This window comes from Pseudophryne corroboree, chromosome 3, assembly GCF_028390025.1.
Source record: "Pseudophryne corroboree isolate aPseCor3 chromosome 3, aPseCor3.hap2, whole genome shotgun sequence".
Taxonomy (NCBI): Eukaryota; Metazoa; Chordata; class Amphibia; order Anura; family Myobatrachidae; genus Pseudophryne; species Pseudophryne corroboree.
This window is the reverse complement of record NC_086446.1, coordinates 159709873-159728098: the sequence shown is the minus strand read 5'-3', so window position 1 is coordinate 159728098 and position 18226 is coordinate 159709873. Positions and strand designations below refer to the sequence as shown.

Below are 18226 nucleotides of genomic sequence, written 5' to 3'. Positions count from 1 at the left end.
TGGAAACATACACGGGAGATATGAACGATAATCGCTCATAAGTGAACGATAATAGGATTTTGGTACTTACCAGGTAAATCCTTTTCTTTGAATCCATAGGGGGCACTGGAGTACTCTTGGGATATGGACGGCCTCCATAGGAACAGGGCACTGAATATTTAAATTTAGAACACTCCACCCCTCCATATCCCAGAGTACCTCAGTGTATTGTACTGAGCCGAACAGGAGCTATAGAGAGGTTGACAATGGAGTATTACATATAACATAACGGACAACAATGAAGTTGACACATAACGTTACTGACAACTAAACAGTTGACACCATAACCAGCACTTGATAATTTGAACCAGTCGGTGAGAGTGTGTTACCATAAGATCCCCTGAACATACCATAAACCAGGTAAAACTGCTCTGGGTGGGCGTCCAGTGCCCCCTATGGATTCAAAGAAAAGGATTTACCTGGCAAGTACCAAAATCCTATTTTCTTTTTCATCCACTAGGGGTCACTGGAGTACTCTTGGAACGTACCAAAGCTTCCCCCGTGGGCGGGAGAGCTGTTTGGCACCTGTAACACTAGGCGGCCAAAGCTAGATGCTGATGCCGCAAACGTATCAAACTTGTAAAAGCGCACAAACGTGTGCACTGAAGACCATGTAGCCGCACGGCAAAGCTGCGTCGTAGAAGCTCCACGACCAGCTGCCCATGAAGTTCCCACAGAATGTGTGGAATGAGCTGTTACTGATATAGGTGGCTGTAACCTAGCATGAAGGTAAGCCTGACGTATGGTCAGTTTTATCCATCTGGATAAGGTCTGCTTAGACGCTGGCCAACCCATCTTGGCAGCATCATAGAGAACAAACAACGTATCAGTCTTACGAACTGTAGACGTTCGGGATACATAAACGCGTAAAGCGCGTACCGCATCCAGAGTTCCAGAATGTGCTGTTAACCCAGGAACTACTATTGGTTGATTGATGTGAAAAGATGACACTACCTTTGGTAAGAAAGCGTGATTCGTCCGAAGTTCCGCTCGGTCATCATGAAACACCAAATACGGTGGCTTGCATGACAAGGCACCCAAATCTGAAACACGCCTTGCCGAAGCTAAGGCTAGAAGAAAAATTGTTTTCCAGGTGAGAAACTTTATATCCACTTGCTGTAAGGGTTCAAAATATGAAGACTGTAAGAAATCTAAAACCAGATTCAAGTCCCATGGCGCTGTAGGTGGAATGAATGGAGGCTGTACTCTGAGGACACCTTGCAGAAAAGTGTGTACAGACGGCAATAGAGCCAATCGTCTTTGAAAATAAATTGACAACGCAGATACCTGCACCTTTAGTGTAGATAAACGCAGTCCTCCATCTAACCCCGTCTGTAGAAATAACAAAAGACGGGATAACTTGAAAGATGATGTCGGAAGCTTCCGAGCTTCACACCAACCTATATAGGCACGCCAAATTCTGTAATAATGAGCTGCCGTAACTGGCTTCCTAGCGCGCAACATGGTTGGTATAACCGATTCTGGAATGCCCTCCCTTCTTAAAAGTGCGGTCTCAATAGTCACCCCGTCAAACGCAGCCGCGCTAAATCGGGGTAAAGGAACGGACCCTGTTGTAACAAGTCCGGACGTAGTGGGAGCGGCCAAGGATCGTCTGCGAGTAGTCCGTGGAGATCCGAGAACCAAGCTCTCTGAGGCCAATGAGGTGCCACTAGTATGACTGTGACAGACTCTCTTTTGATCCGTTTTAGCACCAGAGGGAGCAGCGGAAACAGATACAATCGCTTGGCCGTACAGTCTAGTGTGAGAGCATCCACCGCCACTGCCTTTGGATCTCTCGTTCTGGACACATACTGGAGCGTTTGGTGATTGTGGCGAGACGCCATGAGGTCCACTTGAGGGTAACCCCACCGCTGAACCAACATGTGAAACACTTCTGGATTTAATGCCCATTCTCCTGGATGAAAATCCCGATGGCTGAGATAATCCGCCTCCCAGTTGTCCACTCCCGGAATGAACACTGCCGACAATATCACCTGGTGGTATTCTGCCCAATTGAGGATTCGAGCTACTTCCCGCATTGCCATGCGGCTTCTCGTTCCTCCTTGTTTGTTGATGTATGCGACTGCCGTTGCGTTGTCTGACTGCACTTGGACAGTCTGAGAGCGAAGCATGTGTACTGCTTGTCGTAGTGCATTGTAAATTGCGCGGAGTTCCAGGACATTTATAGACAGCAATCTTTCGTGATCCGCCCAGAGACCCTGGAGCTGACAATTTTGAACTACAGCTCCCCAACCTCTGAGACTCGCGTCCGTCGTTACAATTATCCAATTCCAGCTGCCGAACAGTTTCCCTGCGGTTAAATTGTGTACCTTGAGCCACCAGAGTAGAGACACCCTTGCCCTTGGCGACAACCTCACCCTGTGGTGAATCTGCAGATGCGAGCCCGACCACTGTGCGAGCACATCCAGTTGAAATGGACGTGAGTGAAATCTTCCGAACTGAAGCGCTTCGAAAGCCGCCACCATTGTTCCTAAGAGGCGAATGCACAAATGTACCGAGACTGTGCGTGGCTTGAGCACTAATTGTACCAGATGGCGAACAATCTGTACTTTCTGTTGTGGTAGGTAAATTCTTTGATTTACCGTATCGAGAATCATACCTAGGAATTGAAGGCGTTGAGACGGAATGAGATGTGATTTCTTGAAGTTGACAATCCAACCGTGGTGAACCAGTACATTGTACGTTAGCAGCGCATGTTGGAGAAGCATCTGTTGAGACGGGGCTTTGATGAGCAGATCGTCTAAATACGGAACTATTGTCACTCCCAGGGATCTGAGATGAGCTATCATCACAGACATCACTTTGGTGAATACCCGAGGCGCTGACGAAAGGCCTGAAACTGGTAATGGTTCTGGCGTATTGCAAACCGCAAGAACCTCTGATGAGGCTGCCAAATCGGAATGTGTAAGTACGCATCCTTGAGATCTAGCGCAATCATGAATTCCTTTGGCTCTAAACCTGCAATCACTGAGCGCAGAGATTCCATCTTGAATCTGTAGTAAGTTACGTACCGATTGAGACCCTTTAAGTTCAATATTGGCCTGACTGAGCCATCCGGCTTCGGTACCACAAACAGACTGGAATAATAACCCTGACCCTGTTGGTGTACAGGGACCGGAATCAAAACTGCTGAATCCAGTAGGGACTGAATGGCAATTTGCAGAACCGCCCTCTTGTCATCTGAGAGAGGTAGGCCTGTCTTGAAAAACCGCAGTGGCGGAAGACAGTCGAACTCTATTTTGTAACCTCTTAACACTAAATTGCGGATCCACCCATCCGCGGATGTCTGGAACCACGCCAAATGGAACATCTGAAGGCGTGCTCCCACAATCGGAGAACCGAGATGGGCTGGTAGCCCATCATGCCACTGGCTTGTCGGTGACCTTAGCGTCTTGACGACTTGTGTTGGTTTGTTGGAAACCATGTCCACGACCCCGTCTACCAGGCGTGGCTGTTCCTCTGCCACGTCCGCGAAAGGACTGAGGTCTAAAGGATTTGAAAGCAGGTCCAGAGTATCTCCGTCTTGGTACCGGTGGAGGCAATGGTAAGAAAACCGACTTTCTTCCCGTGGCCTCAGAAATCCATTTGTCCAATTCGGGACCAAACAACTTCTCGCCACCGTAAGGTAACGCCTCTATACCTCTTTTGACCTTTGCCTCCGCTTGCCAAAAACGCAGCCAGAGAGCTCGTCGTACTGTAACCAGTGACGATGAAATGCAAGAAGTGAGCTGACAGACGTCAGTAGAAGCTGTACATAGATACTCAGCAGCCTCACACATTTGATCAGCAAGAAGTATAAGGTGTGCATCATGTAGGGCAGACTTGAGTTCTGTTATCCATACTATGAGCGTCTTAGTGACCCAGATGCCAACCAAGCCAGGTCTCAGCAGCACTCCTGCTGCTACATACATGGACTTTAGCATAGTTTCTATTTTGCGATCTGAAGGGTCTTTAAGCGTAGTAGCAGCTGGCACTGGTATGGTTAATTTCTTTGTAAGTTTCGACACTGACGAATCAACTTGGTGGATTCTCCCATGTACATGTCACAGAGTCTGGAAACGGGTAACTAGACTTAAATCTGCGAGGTATAGAAAACAGTTTATCTGGAGTCTGTCGTGTTTCTACTAACATCTTATTAAGAGACTCCGAAACAGGAAAACACATTGGAGTTCTCCGTCGTTTAGTAAATACGACTTGATCATTTGTCAGAGGCTCCTCAGTTTCTGTAAACTTCAGAGACTGACGCACCGCTCTGATGAGATTATCAATGCCTGAGCTGTTAAAATCCTCACTATCTGACTCCACTTCGCCCTCCTCACCCTCATCTTGTGCCGTGAGGTCTGGCATGGAATCGTCAGAATGCAACATAGCAGAAACTGGTAAATCATAAGACATATGAAATATATCCAGTCTACCCAAAATGGATTTGGACCTTTCGCAAGGCTGAGACGCCTCCGGTAGTTCTGGCGGTCTCACCCTAGACTCAGATCTTGCCGCTTCCTGCTCTTGTCGAGCGGCGGTCAATTCTGATTGCAACCCTGCCAGTACATTGGCTAGCATTTCCCATGGAGGGTCCGGGGAGGAAACTGGCTTTAAAACCGGAGCAGAAATTGTATTCGGAACTGAATCCACAAAACATACTGTACATGTGGTAGATCCATCCGGTAACACACTGCTACAGACTTTGCAGTGATGCTTTTTAATTTTTGCTGGTGGTTTACTCATTATGGAGACAGACAATACAATACACAAAAAACAGACACTTGCACGACTCAGTAAAATAGTACTAAGGTGTCTCTCTCTCTATATATATATATATATATATATATATATATATATATATATATATCTGGCCAAGTGCAGTACACGTGACCAGTACTATGAAATGTGATCCCAAAATCCCACTAAGACCCCTGCGCCTCCGGTGGAGTAGAGATGTAGTACTGGAACGTTCTGGAAACACAACAGGAAGACACAGGAAGCATGGTTAAAATGGCCCCCATGCTTACACTTATAGTCACAGTACAGGTTACAAGCTTTTAAACCGATATATAACCGTGTATGAAAATCCTGTGTAAATCATCCCTGCAGCCTAGCATACTGCTGCTATTTGTCCCCCCTCGTGCCGCTGATTTCTGCTTGCAGCCTGTAATGCCCCCCCCCCCCTTGTATACTCCGTTGCGGAGGGAGTATGAGGGGCGGGCAGCGTTAGTGAGGGGCGGCCAGCGGGAGCCGGGTAGCGGGATGCGCTGGAACAGACAGCGGGGAGCGCGTCCTGAATCGCTCTGAGCAGCGGCGGCGGCCGGAGTAGCGGCGGCGGGCTGTATAGGGAACCAAGCGGCCAGTACTATGGTGCGCCAGCGGTATCTATTAACGAAAACATTGTCCCCACACAGCGGGGTGGCAGCGTGTGCTGACCGCCCCGACCAACATACCTGGACTCCTGTGGTGAGGCTCCGACGGGGCTTCTCTGTAAGCGCCGGCTAGCCTTTCTGCAGGATGTCTGTCTGGCTGTGAGGGTGCTCATTTAGTGAGGACCGACACGCCACAGCTGCTTGTAGCAGCTTGCACTATCCCTGACCCTGGCCTTTTGGAAGGGGGAAAGGGATGTGTATGAAAAAAGAAAAAATATTAACAAAAAAATAAAAATATTCAAAAGAATTGTGGACCAAGCCACATATGCCTGTTGCTACGTCGAGCACAGAAAAAACACTGAGGTACTCTGGGATATGGAGGGGTGGAGTGTTCTAAATTTAAATATTCAGTGCCCTGTTCCTATGGAGGCCATCCATATCCCAAGAGTACTCCAGTGACCCTTAGTGGATGAAAAATAAATATCGTTCATATCGTTTAGTGTGGAGGCACCAACGATGAACGATGCGCGTCCCTGCGGTCGTTCATAATTGGTTTTCTCTTGCTAAACATAGCAAGCTATTTTTTTTTTTTTAATGCAAGTCTCTTTATTAATTTTTCATTATTACAATACACAATTACACATACATTGCCCCAAACATTAGTACATGGCACACTTAAAAAACATTTTCCAGGGGTCTCTGCACTCTATTCCTCCCCAATAGCAAAAGTCCTCACCAACGGGATATTGTCCCCTGCCTTCCCATTGGCTAATGGAACTAGACAGGGATGCCCTCTCTCCCCCCTAGTGTTTGCCATGGTCATTGAACCATTGGCAGCCATGATAAGGAAGTCCAGCAATGTTCGAGGAGTGCAGATGGGCTCAAAGGAGTCTAAGATCTCGCTCTTCGCTGACGATGTCCTATTATCTCTAACCCAGCCGCAGTCATCCCTCCCCGCCCTATACGAGATCATAGAGGAATATGGTTCCCTCTCAGGATATAAAATAAACTATTCTAAATCCGAAGCCATGTTGCTCCATGTCCCTGGAGACCTCAGGCGCTCCCTGCAGTCCTCCTATGACTTACGATGGCAGACCAATAAGATTAAGTACCTAGGTGTCTATATTACCTCCCATTATAACTCCCTATATTCTGAAAATTTTCCGCGAATACTGAGCAAGATTAAATCAGATTTGACAAGATGGAGGACTCATATCATATCCTGGCTGGGTAGGATAATCGCCCTCAAAATGACAATCATGCCACAACTTCTATATCTATTCCAAACCCTACCTGTGAGGGTGCCAGAGAAGGTCCTCAGGGATGCCCAGGCCTCATTTGTGAGGTTCGTATGGAACGACAAACCCCCACGGATTGCTTTTAATACGCTTCGGCTCCCTCGCTCTGCGGGTGGCCGAGGACTCCCCGATATCAAATTCTATTATCTGGCCAGCCATCTCAGTCAAATGGTGGCCTCATATGCGCCCCGTGGCAGTATTGCATGGGTTGATCTTACCGCACTTTCTATGGGAATTCGTTCGATGGCTTCGCTGTGGGGCCTGGGCAAACCATATCTGCTGGCTCACAAGGACATCCCTCCCTCCCTTAAGTTTCACCTTTCTACCTGGCACAAGGCTATTACGAAATACAGCCTATCTTCCTCACACTCCCCTCTCACACCCATCTGGGACAACCCGGATTTCCCTGCCGGGGTCCCTCCTCGTAAGTTTACGGCTTGGTTTAATGCCCGGATCCTTGTGGTCCACGACCTATCCATACAAGGCCATTGGATGTCATTAGACGATATTAAATCTAAATTCCCCTCACTCTCTCCTCCCTTCTTTGAATATTTTCAACTCCGTCACTTCCTCCAATCCCTGCCACAGACTGATGCCCAGCGGGACCTTACACCTTATGAGTCTTTATGTCTTGCAAAGCCCGTAAGTGGAGGGCTAATCTCGCAAATATATACCCTGCTGGTCGGGATTTCCTCTGGGCTGCAGACCCGCCACGAGCGAGAGTGGGAGAGGGACTTGGGCCCCCCCCCCGACGAATCCTGTTGGGAGGAGGTACGAGAGGGCATCGCTAAGAGCTCGATCTCTACCCGACTCAAGGAGACATCCTATAAATTGTATTACCGGTGGTATTATACACCAGACAAACTATCCCGGATGTTCCCCTCTGCCACCCCGGTATGTTGGCGGGGATGCGGCCTACGGGGCACTCTCCTCCACATCTGGTGGACATGCCCACGTATCGCTACCTACTGGAAAAAAGTACTGGACATATTGAACTCGATAACTGGGCTTAAACTCACACCAGACCCATGGATGTTCTTACTGGCCCGTCCGATCCCGGACCTTGACCCCCTCTTGAATAAATTAATTTCCCACATACTAGTAGCGGCTAAGTCTTTGATTGCCAAAAACTGGAAATCCCCCGCCCCGCCCACGATTCCTGCCCTGAACAACCATATCTGGTTCGTAGCCAAAATGGAAAAAATCACCTATTACCTGCATGACTGTCCCCACAAATTTGAATTAGTTTGGGGTCCCTGGATATCCGCGCGGTCTTCCTTAAATTAGACTCAAACCTGACCTCTGACCCCACTTCATTGACCCCCGAGTGGGACCCGCTCGAGCCCTCCCTCCGGACACCGCCAAGCAAGCACTCTCAAATCCGATGTGACCGTGCACTGATACATACCCCGCAGGTACGCTTAACCTATATGCTTTATAGTGTATATGTGGTCTTAGGACTCCCCAGATGTCGTGCTCCCACTGGAGCATAGAACAGCTCTGATGCCCCCTCTCTCCCCTTTTTCTTTCCTTTTTGTTCCCCCTCCTCCTCCCCTTTACCTCTACCCGCTGTTGTTCCCAGTTACCCCTCCTATACGCTTCTCTCTCGAGGAGTAATGTTGCTATATGTTTAACTATATTTGAAAAAATTGGAAAATTGACGCCTTGAAGACTGTTGAGTGCACTTTATTATGCCATTGTTCTTGTACCGTGTGTTGTTGATTTCTCAGTCTCTCTTGGTGTAAATAAAGAAAATCGTTAAAAAAAAAAAAAACATTTTCCAATCATTACCCATACCCTGTCCAGCATTATAATCATGATGCTCTACCCTCCCCAACCTCCTCCCAGCATTGTTAAATACCATTCAATAGAGACAATGCGATGCTAACAATTCAGGAATATTATACGGCACAAATCATTGATTTTCTCCCCTTCTATTATCAAAATGTATTACCTATTTTGCCTAAACTAATCCTCCTTAACCCCACAAAATCCTATTTGTGTGTGCTATAGACTTCCAGTGATAGGATTTAATATTTAATATATTCCACTCCAATCAAATATATCGCCCTTATATTTATCTATATATTACAGGTTGAGTATCCCTTATCCAAAATGCTTGGGACCAGAGGTATTTTGGATATCGTATTTTTCCGTATTTTGGAATAATTAGATACCATAATGAGATATCATGGTGATGGGACCTAAATATAAGCACAGAATGCATTTATGTCACATATACACCTTATACACACAGCCTGAAGGTCATTTTAGCCAATATTTTTTATAACTTTGTGCTTTAAACAAAGTATGTTTACATTCACACAATTCATTTATGTTTCATATACACCTTATACACACAGCCTGAAGGTCATTTTAGCCAATATTTTTTATAACTTTGTGCTTTAAACAAAGTGTGTCTACATTCACACAATTCATTTATGTTTTATATACACCTTATATAGGGTGGTATTCATGAGACCGACGGTCACATGACCTCCTGCAGCTTCCCGACACCCACTATCCCGATGGTCGGCATGCCAACCAACAGGGACTATTTCCACTCGTGGGTGTCCACGACACCCATAGAGTGGGAATAGAACCCGTGGCGACCGTAGGTCGCCACCGAGCCCGCAGCGTGGCGAGTGCAGCGAGCCCGCAAGGGGCTTGCTGCACTCGCCTCTCCCCGCCGGGATCCCGTCGTCGGTATGCTGCCGGGATCCCGGCGTCGGTAAACTGACCGGCGGTCAGGAGACCGCCGGTCAGCCATACTACACCCCTTATATACACAGCCTGAAGGTCATTTAATACAATATTATTAATACCTTTGTGTATTAAACAAAGTTTGTGTAGATTGAGCCGTCAGAAAAAAAAGGTTTCACTATCTCACTCTCATTCAAAAAAGTCCGTATTTCGGAATATTTGGATATGGGATACTCAACCTGTACATACTATATTAAGTGCAGCTTACCATAGTGCATTCTCATACCTTACATATATACTAACTACATATTTATATATTTTCAATGATAACTTTAGTGTTATACTTACTGTTCCATGTCTCACTCTTTATATTTGACTATTATTTTACTTTGTCTTGACATCATTTCCCCCCCCCTCTCTCCACCCCCCTCTATGCCATACCCTGTGCAAAGTGAAATTCAAAAGAAGATATATTATATTTCACACTTCCTATCTCATTTATAACCTTATCGCTTGCATTTAACAGTAATATAATACATGACATCTACTGTGCACCTGCTCCTGAACCAATGGCTAGAGACGAATCAGGGGATAGCTATTAGCATCAAGGACACAACACAAAAATAATAATAATAGAAAAAAAATGACATACATTATATAATATATATATATATATATATATATATATATCTCTATCTATCTATCTATCCCCCCCCCTCTAGAATAGCACTTCGCACTCAACCTTGACCTTCTCCAACAATCCCACGTCTCGTGATATTTTCCCAGGGCATTACGAGAGGCATACATAACTCTCTTGTGTCTCATAATACCATTCACCAATGCCCTCCATTTAACTACTTCCAGGGGATGCTTGACATCCATTCCCGGGCAATAACAACTTTGGCCAGTGTTATAAGACTAATTATATAACTATAATTCTTGTTGGTAAACATTACCTTAAGTCCCAGGCCCAAGATTTTAATCTGGGCAATGCTGAAATTGTAGACCCTATATCACTCCATATTTGTCCCCAATAGTAATATATCTTCGGGCATTCCAAGTCTGGCCAATATAATCTTAACATGGGAAGATGATATAGTAGTCACTTTCTGCTTAAACTGGGTCATTATAGCATGGCGTAATTGCCAATATCTAAAGAAGGCATTTTCTAGAGATATTGAACTCCTGCTGTAACTGTAGGAATGATTTAAAAATGCCGTTGTTATCTTAAGATAGATATACCAGAATTTCCTACTATAAACTAAACACTTCCAAGACGGAAGCTTTGCCGTTCCATATTCCACCACACATCATAGCTTTGCTCAAGGATAGATACAGATATGCTTGGCAAGTGAGATCTATCAAATATTTAGGTATTCATCTCTCGCTAGATAGGGATTTATAGGACTACAATTATACACCCTTACTAAGCGCATTTGACACATTAATTAAGGAATGGTCCATTCACGAAATTTCCTGGCTGGGGCGTATTTCTGCTACTAAGATGGTACTGCTCCCTAAACTCCTATACTTGTTTCGGGCTATCCCTCGAAGGCTTCCCAAACCTCTTGCAGTAAGGGCTAACAATCTCATTTCTTACTTTGTTTGGAAGGGGTCTAGACCCCGCATTGCTCGGCAGGTCTTGATTTTACCTAAGAATGTGGGAGGTGTAGCTTACCCTAGTTTAGAGGCATACCACTCCGCCTGTCTTCTCAGCCAGGCCCGGGATTGATTGATTGACATTAGGATTGATTGACATGAGGGACCTCTTCTTATTGCCTATCCATGGCGTTCCAAAATGGCAGGAAGCAATTAGATGTACCTTAAATCTTTGACATTCTGTGGTGGCATCCGACCCATCTATTTCATTGCCGACAGCTGACCTATCTGTTAGAACTATTGCCTGTGTTATTCCTAACCTCGTGCTGGAAGCTTGGTTAGATGCTGGGATTGTCAATCTGAATGATCTCTGCTCGGAAGGACGTTTAGCGTCCTTCTCTAGCTTGCAAGCCCGCTTCGATATACCGAAACATGACTTCTTTAAATATTTACAAATACGCCACTGGCTACATTCCTGTGCTGGTGAATTCAGAGGTCCCACTCCCCTTCCAGCTCCTTTATACTTTCGATTGTCCTCCCATAGGGGTGGGATATCTAAATGGTATCAGTACATCGTCCTTCTGACTAAATCGGGTAAGACTCCCTCACAACTTAAATGGGAGATCCTTCTATTGGTCTTCGAGAGGAGGAGTGGGATTCTATCTCCTTAATGTGTTTTAAGATTTCTATACATTCCAAAATGTTTTACAACTTAAGTCATAGGGCGTACTTTACTCCGCAGCGGCTCCATAGCATTAGGCCCTCGACTTCCCATCTCTGCTGGAGAAATTGCGGACAGGTGGGCAATATTTTGCCTATTTTTTTGGGAATGCCCAATCCTGAAGCCGCTGTGGACAGAAGTGTTCTCTCTTATGCGTGAAGTGTTGGGCGTGGAGGTGCCATTGAATCCCATGTATGCTTTGTTACACTATACCACATATGCCCTACAGAAATGTGATAGTTATATTGCTGGTCATATCCTTATATCTACTAAGGCTGCGATTGGTCAGTTGTGGAAATCGCAGTCGATACCCACCATCCAAATTGTCATCAATAACACCCACAAACATTTGAAACAGCAGGAGGTGTGTATTCTGTGTCGCCTCCCTCAGTGCAGAGAAATTGATTGAAGTGGAGGGAATTTCAGGAACGGCGGGGTCATTCCTTGTTTCCTGATGACTCCACAGATCTGACGCAATTACACTCCCCACAATCTGATACTACCTTGTTGTAACGGTTATTTCACATCTACTTCTTTGTGCCAATGCCTGACTATGCCGCATCTATGAACACAATTGTTGTAGAGATCTACGTTTGCCTTTATGTTTCCCCTTATGTGTCTCTGTCCTGTACCCTCTCTTATCTTATCTTCTTATCTACATTACTTGTTATTCTCCTTATTTTCATGTTATTATCTATTTTCTTTTGTTTGTTGCCAAGATTAGGAGTACACGATTGGCGACTTGAGCACTCTGTCCTAGTGTTATTGTGTTACGTAAATTTTCTCTCGTTTACTCAATTCTGGCACTTGTTGAAACATTTTCTGTAAAGTGTGCTATTATTCTTGGTTTTTTGTTTCTCTAAAAATTTTATAAAAACCATTATAAAAAAAAAAAAAAAATGCTGTTGTTATATAATTGTCCCAGAATGAACACACCCTTAACCACTTGCCTGGCATGGTCGCCTGCAAGTGCTCTATCTGACCTGGTCGCACAGGATGCGACCAGTCAGATAGAGAGTGTTCGCAGCGGCAGGGAAGAGAAACTTCCCTCCGCTGCTGCTGTCAGAGGGACCGTAAGATCTCTCTGCCTCCCTGCACTCTCCCCGTGTCTGCCGTACTGCCGATCAATCAGCACGGCAGGATCCCCCCCCCCTCCAGCGGCTGCAGACTATGGCAGCCGCTGGGGAGAGTAAATGAACCCCCCCAAGCCACCCCCTGATCCCCCTGCATAACTGCAGGCTGTCTAGGCCTTCAAATTGAAAGCCGCGATAGTCGCAATGTTCCCGATCGATGTTTCGATGTTTGGAAAAATATATTGAAAAATAAAAATTATATATATATAAAAATTATATATATATATATATATATATATATATATATATATATATATATATATTTTTTTTTTTTTTCCCTTTTTAAATCATTTGGGATAGGGTTAAAGTTATGTTCTTCACTTAATTCACTCATAAAAAAAACCGACAATTTCGGAGCGGTTTTCTACGAAATAAATAGTCAGTTAAGTGGTTAAGGGCCCATATGTTATCGTGTGATATTTTTACCAACTCAGGAAAGGCGTTATTATACCATATCGGAGTTTCCTCATCCATAGATATTGTTTGCATACCTCCAGACCCACAATACCCGTTTTAACATACAAGGCATATTTTTTCCCATTGTCCCTGAAAATAAACACATTAACAGAGAAACATCTGACTCTGTCCTGTCATTCATCAGGTCTAGCAGAATAGATCCGTCTGGATCGTTATCCAGCCAGACATTTGGACCACCTGTGCTGCCGTATAGTAAAGTCTTAAGTTAGGCAGGTTCAATTCTCCCAAATTCTTATCCCTATATAGTGTTTTTATCGACACTCTAGCTGACCTAGCCCCCCATATATATATATATGACGAGATCATCCTTTCTATTAATGTAAATATCTTTTTAGGTACATATATTGGAGAGTGCTGCAGTACATACAAGTACTTGGGTAAAACTCATTTTAAAAAGATTAATCCTTCCCAAAACAGACAAAGGCAGCTTTTTCCAGACATCAGCTTTTTTTAAAAAAAAATTTCTGTTACTGGATTAATATTTTGTATTACATAATCCGTAACATACGGTGTAATCCAGATACCCAGGTACTTGAATTCAAGTGTCCATTGCAGACAATGTGCTGCTTGCAACCACTCCGGTATATGCCCCGAAATTGGGAGGATATATGATTTTTCCCAATTTATACATAAACCTGAACCCCCCCCCCCCCAAAAAAAAAAGTTTCAACAACGCTAAGCATTTTCCCTGCTGATATCTCTGGGTTTTCAAGGAATAACATATCGTCTGCATAAAGCGAAATAACGTCTTCCTTCTTCCCTATCCGCAGGCCACGAATTCCTGGGTCTGCGCGAAAAAGGCAGACGAGAGGCTCAATAGCCAATGCAAATAATGCCGGAGACGGTGGGCACCCCTGGCGCTTTCCTCTAGCCAGATATAATGAATCTGAAACATACCCATTTACAGATACACGCGCTGTCCATTCCGCATACATAACTTGAATCCATCTTAAAAGCGGGGACCGAACGCAAATTTCTTTAAAACTGCCCAGAGATATTCCCACTCTACTGAGTCGAATGCCTTGGCGGCATCTAATGATCCCACCACGGCATCCGGTCCAGCCATATCCCCCCTCTGCAGATGGCAGAATAATCTTTGTAGATTCTGTATTGTTGACTTCCCAGGGATAAAGCCAGTTTGGTCTGGGTGCACAATTGACGCTATTGCTAAATTTAATATCAAAGCTAAAATTTTTGCTATTATTTTTACATCTGTTGTCAAGAGTGATATAGGTCTATATGACTCTAAGCATAAAGAGTCCTTCCCTAACTTAGGGGGTCATTCCGACTCGATCGCTCGCTGCAGTTTATCGCAGCGATCGGATCGGATCTGCACATGTACCGGTGCCGCAGTGTGCAGGCGCATGCTGGACAGCCGAAGGCCGTTGTTCCCTAGCGATCGCGTCTGCCTGACTGACAGGCAGAGGCGGTCGCTGGGCGGGAGGGGGATGGACGCCGAGGCACCACATGGCTTAACACCGCCGTTTAGGGGGCACCGTTAAACGGCCGTTGGGGGGGGGGGCGCGGCGGCTGTGTGACGTCACACGCAGCCGCTTCGACCCGGGCATCGAAGAGGTTCTCTCCAGGAGCTGCGCTGGCCGGGAGTTACTCCTCAAATGCAAAAGCATCGCTGCTTTTGCATTTCTCCGGGGGGAGCCGGCACCGACATGCGGGGCGGACTAGCCCTGTGCTGGGCGTCCCTCTGCATGTCTGAGTGCCTGATCGTAGCTGTGCTAAATTTATCACAGCTACAATCAACTCGGAATGACCCCTTAGGGAGCACCACTATAATTGCCTCATTCATGGAGGGGGAGATCGAGCCCCGTTCATATAATAAATTAAATAATTCTAATAGATAAGGAAAAGAAAATTCCTTACATTTTTTTTATACACTTTGACCAGAATTCCAGCAGAGCCTGGAGCGCTGGATGACGGGAGGGAAGTAACCGCTTTCTCTATCTCCCCAGCATAAAAGGAGCCTCAAGAGAATCCATCTCCCTTGATAATTTAGGCAACTCAATCTGATCTAAGTATCTCCTTATTTGTTCCCTACCAGAGATAACCCTGATTGAATATAGTGAAAGATAATATTCCCTAAATGCATCGGCTATTCCCGGCCTTGTAGTACACTCCTGCCCCTGTAGGTTACGAACACACTGAATCGCCCCATTATCACTTTCCTCTCTAGCCAAAAAGGCTAGACACTTTCCTCCTAACTCAGCTTGAGAATATTGCGTATGTCTATTAAACAGCAGCCTTTGTTTTGCTTTGTCATGGAGACAATCCGACCACTCCCTCTGCGCAGCCAACCACCCCTCCCTAATACCTGGTGAGGCTGAAGCTATATATTGAGCCTCTAACTTTTGACATCTTTCCTCCAATTGATTTTCCTCTTTCCTACTTCCCATTTTAATCCTAGCTATCTTTTTGATAAACGTTCCACGCATATATGCCTTAAAGGCATCATGTTGGACAGTAGGGTCTGGATGGGTAATATTCTCCTTTTTAAAACATACCCATTCCTCCACCAAGTCCGATCGTTGCCCCATTTGGGTCAACCAATATGGATTTACTTTCCAGAATGACGCCCCATTATTGTTTGCTAGCTCTATGCTTAAAAACACCGGGGAGTGATCGGATATACCTCCAGACAAGTACCCAACGTCGCTGACCATTGGACCAAGACATGTAGATACCAAAACCAGATCTAAACGAGACAGAATATGTTGCAGATTGACACGAGTATTTAGCTATTGTAGGGTTACGTATCCGCCAGACGTCTATCTAGCCTAATTCATCTATGAGGCTTCCGAATGGAGGTTTAGCAGAGCATGGAGTGCCTAGAGCATGCTTTCCACCCCACCTATCCATAACATTGCTACAATCCCCAACACTTATACCTGGAGTGTCTGGTGATTGACTAATAAATAGCGCCGACTGCCGCCACACTTCATTGCTAAATGGAGGGGGGGATATAAATTGCTAGTAAATGCATTAATTTCTGATTAATCTTTGCTCTTAAGAAAACAAACCTCCCCCTTGAATCAATGATACTAGTTTCCAGTTCAAACTGTACTGATTTTTTTAAATAAGAACGGAGACTCCCCTGGCATATTTGAGAAGGCTGCATGGTACATATGCCCTATCCAAGGTTTTTAAGAGATAGTTGTTTACTGCCACACAGATGTGTCTCAGATAGGCAGATTAGGTCAGCTTTATATTTTTTAATCTGGGCCATAACTAACGCTTTTTTAATTTTATCATTAATTCCCCTAACATTCCATCCCAGTATTCTTAATTCTTCTTTCTGCCTAATCATTAGCACAGAACAAAAACGTTATTACCGGGGCATAACTTAACCTTCGGATTCAAATGTACCATACGACCAGGCAGCCTACACCTTTTAAATATACTGTAGTCAATACCAGCTCCGCTTTCACGAAACAGCCGATACACAAGGAGAGGGAGAGAGAGCTAAAAAATAAATAAATAAATCCCCCCCCCCCCCCCACACACACACATTCTGCTGGGCAGCACACACACCTTAAAAACCATTTCAAGCATAAATTACACAATTTATCTTCCCAATCCCTCCCTAACCCTCACTATATATCCACTACCCCTGCGGAATACCTAAATCCCATTCCATCCCTCGCTACCTCTCCCCGCTTTTCTCACTCAATCACCCACACAGCAAAGGGGATATAGGAAACAAATCCTATGGCTATATGCAGCATGAAATACAAACTCCCTACCCTAGGATATATTCCCTAGGGTTATTAGCCAGCCAGTCTGATTGTTTACATTTGCTGCTACTCCATCTTTAAACCCTTAAGCAAACCTATACTATAACAGACACATATAAACTCTACACTTGTACAAATCAGCTATTCATTATTTCTTGCTCAAGCACCTTTAGGCTGCCTTTCCAGCCATTCCTCTGCATCCTTGGCGGAGGTGAAGAAGTGTGTACTATCATTATGCACAACTCTCAAACGGGCAGGAAACATCAAAGAATATTGTATATTCTTTTCTTGAAAGAATTGATGACAACTTTTCTGTACATCTTGAGCAAAATCTGGATAGAATGAAACTGTGCTATTATCTAACTGTACTGCACCAAAGTCCCGTACAAGGCGGAGAATAGTGTCTCTCTCTAAAATGCAGCATTCTAGCAATAAAAGTCCTGGCAGAGGCCCCGGGCGTATGGGGCATGGTAGGTACCCTATGGGCACGTTCCACTGAGAATTGGGGGCTAAAAGCTTCCCTGGTAAATAGCTTTATCAGCCAGTCCTCTAAGAACTTTTCAGGCACAGTCCCTTCCGCCCTTTCAGGTAACCCTACTAGTCGTATATTGTTACATCTTAGCCGCCCCTCCATGTCGGACATTTTAGCCTGTAAACCAGCCACTTGAGTTGATAATTCCTCAATTTTATTTTTATTTTAATGATTTATCCTCCAGGTCTGATATTCTATTTTCCACTTCGCCAAGTCTCTCTCTCATATTTTGAAGATCCTGACGGAGCAGAGATACGTCTGCTTGAACATGCCTGATTTTCTCAGTAACCCTCTGCTCTGAGGCTGCTATAGCATTCAAAATTTGTTGAGTAAAGGGGGTAATTCCAAGTTGATCGCAGCAGGAAATTTTTTAACAGTTGGGCAAAACCATGTGCACTGCAGGGGAGGCAGAGATAACATTTGCAGAGAGAGTTAGATTTGGGTGTGTTATTTTGTTTCTGTGCAGGGTAAATACTGGCTGCTTTATTTTTACGATGCAATTTAGATTGCAGATTGAACTCACCACACCCAAATCTATCTCTCTATGCACATGTTATATCTGCCTCCCCTGCACTGCACATGGGGGGTCATTCAGAGTTGTTC

General features: G+C 44.9%; 1 protein-coding gene across 1 annotated transcript in view; it reads right to left on the bottom strand.

The window, feature by feature from the left end:
* RPS6KB2 (ribosomal protein S6 kinase B2) overlaps nucleotides 1-18226 on the bottom strand; it is an 80904-nt gene that overhangs the window by 42994 nt on the left and 19684 nt on the right. The gene's annotated exons all lie outside the window — the stretch shown is intronic.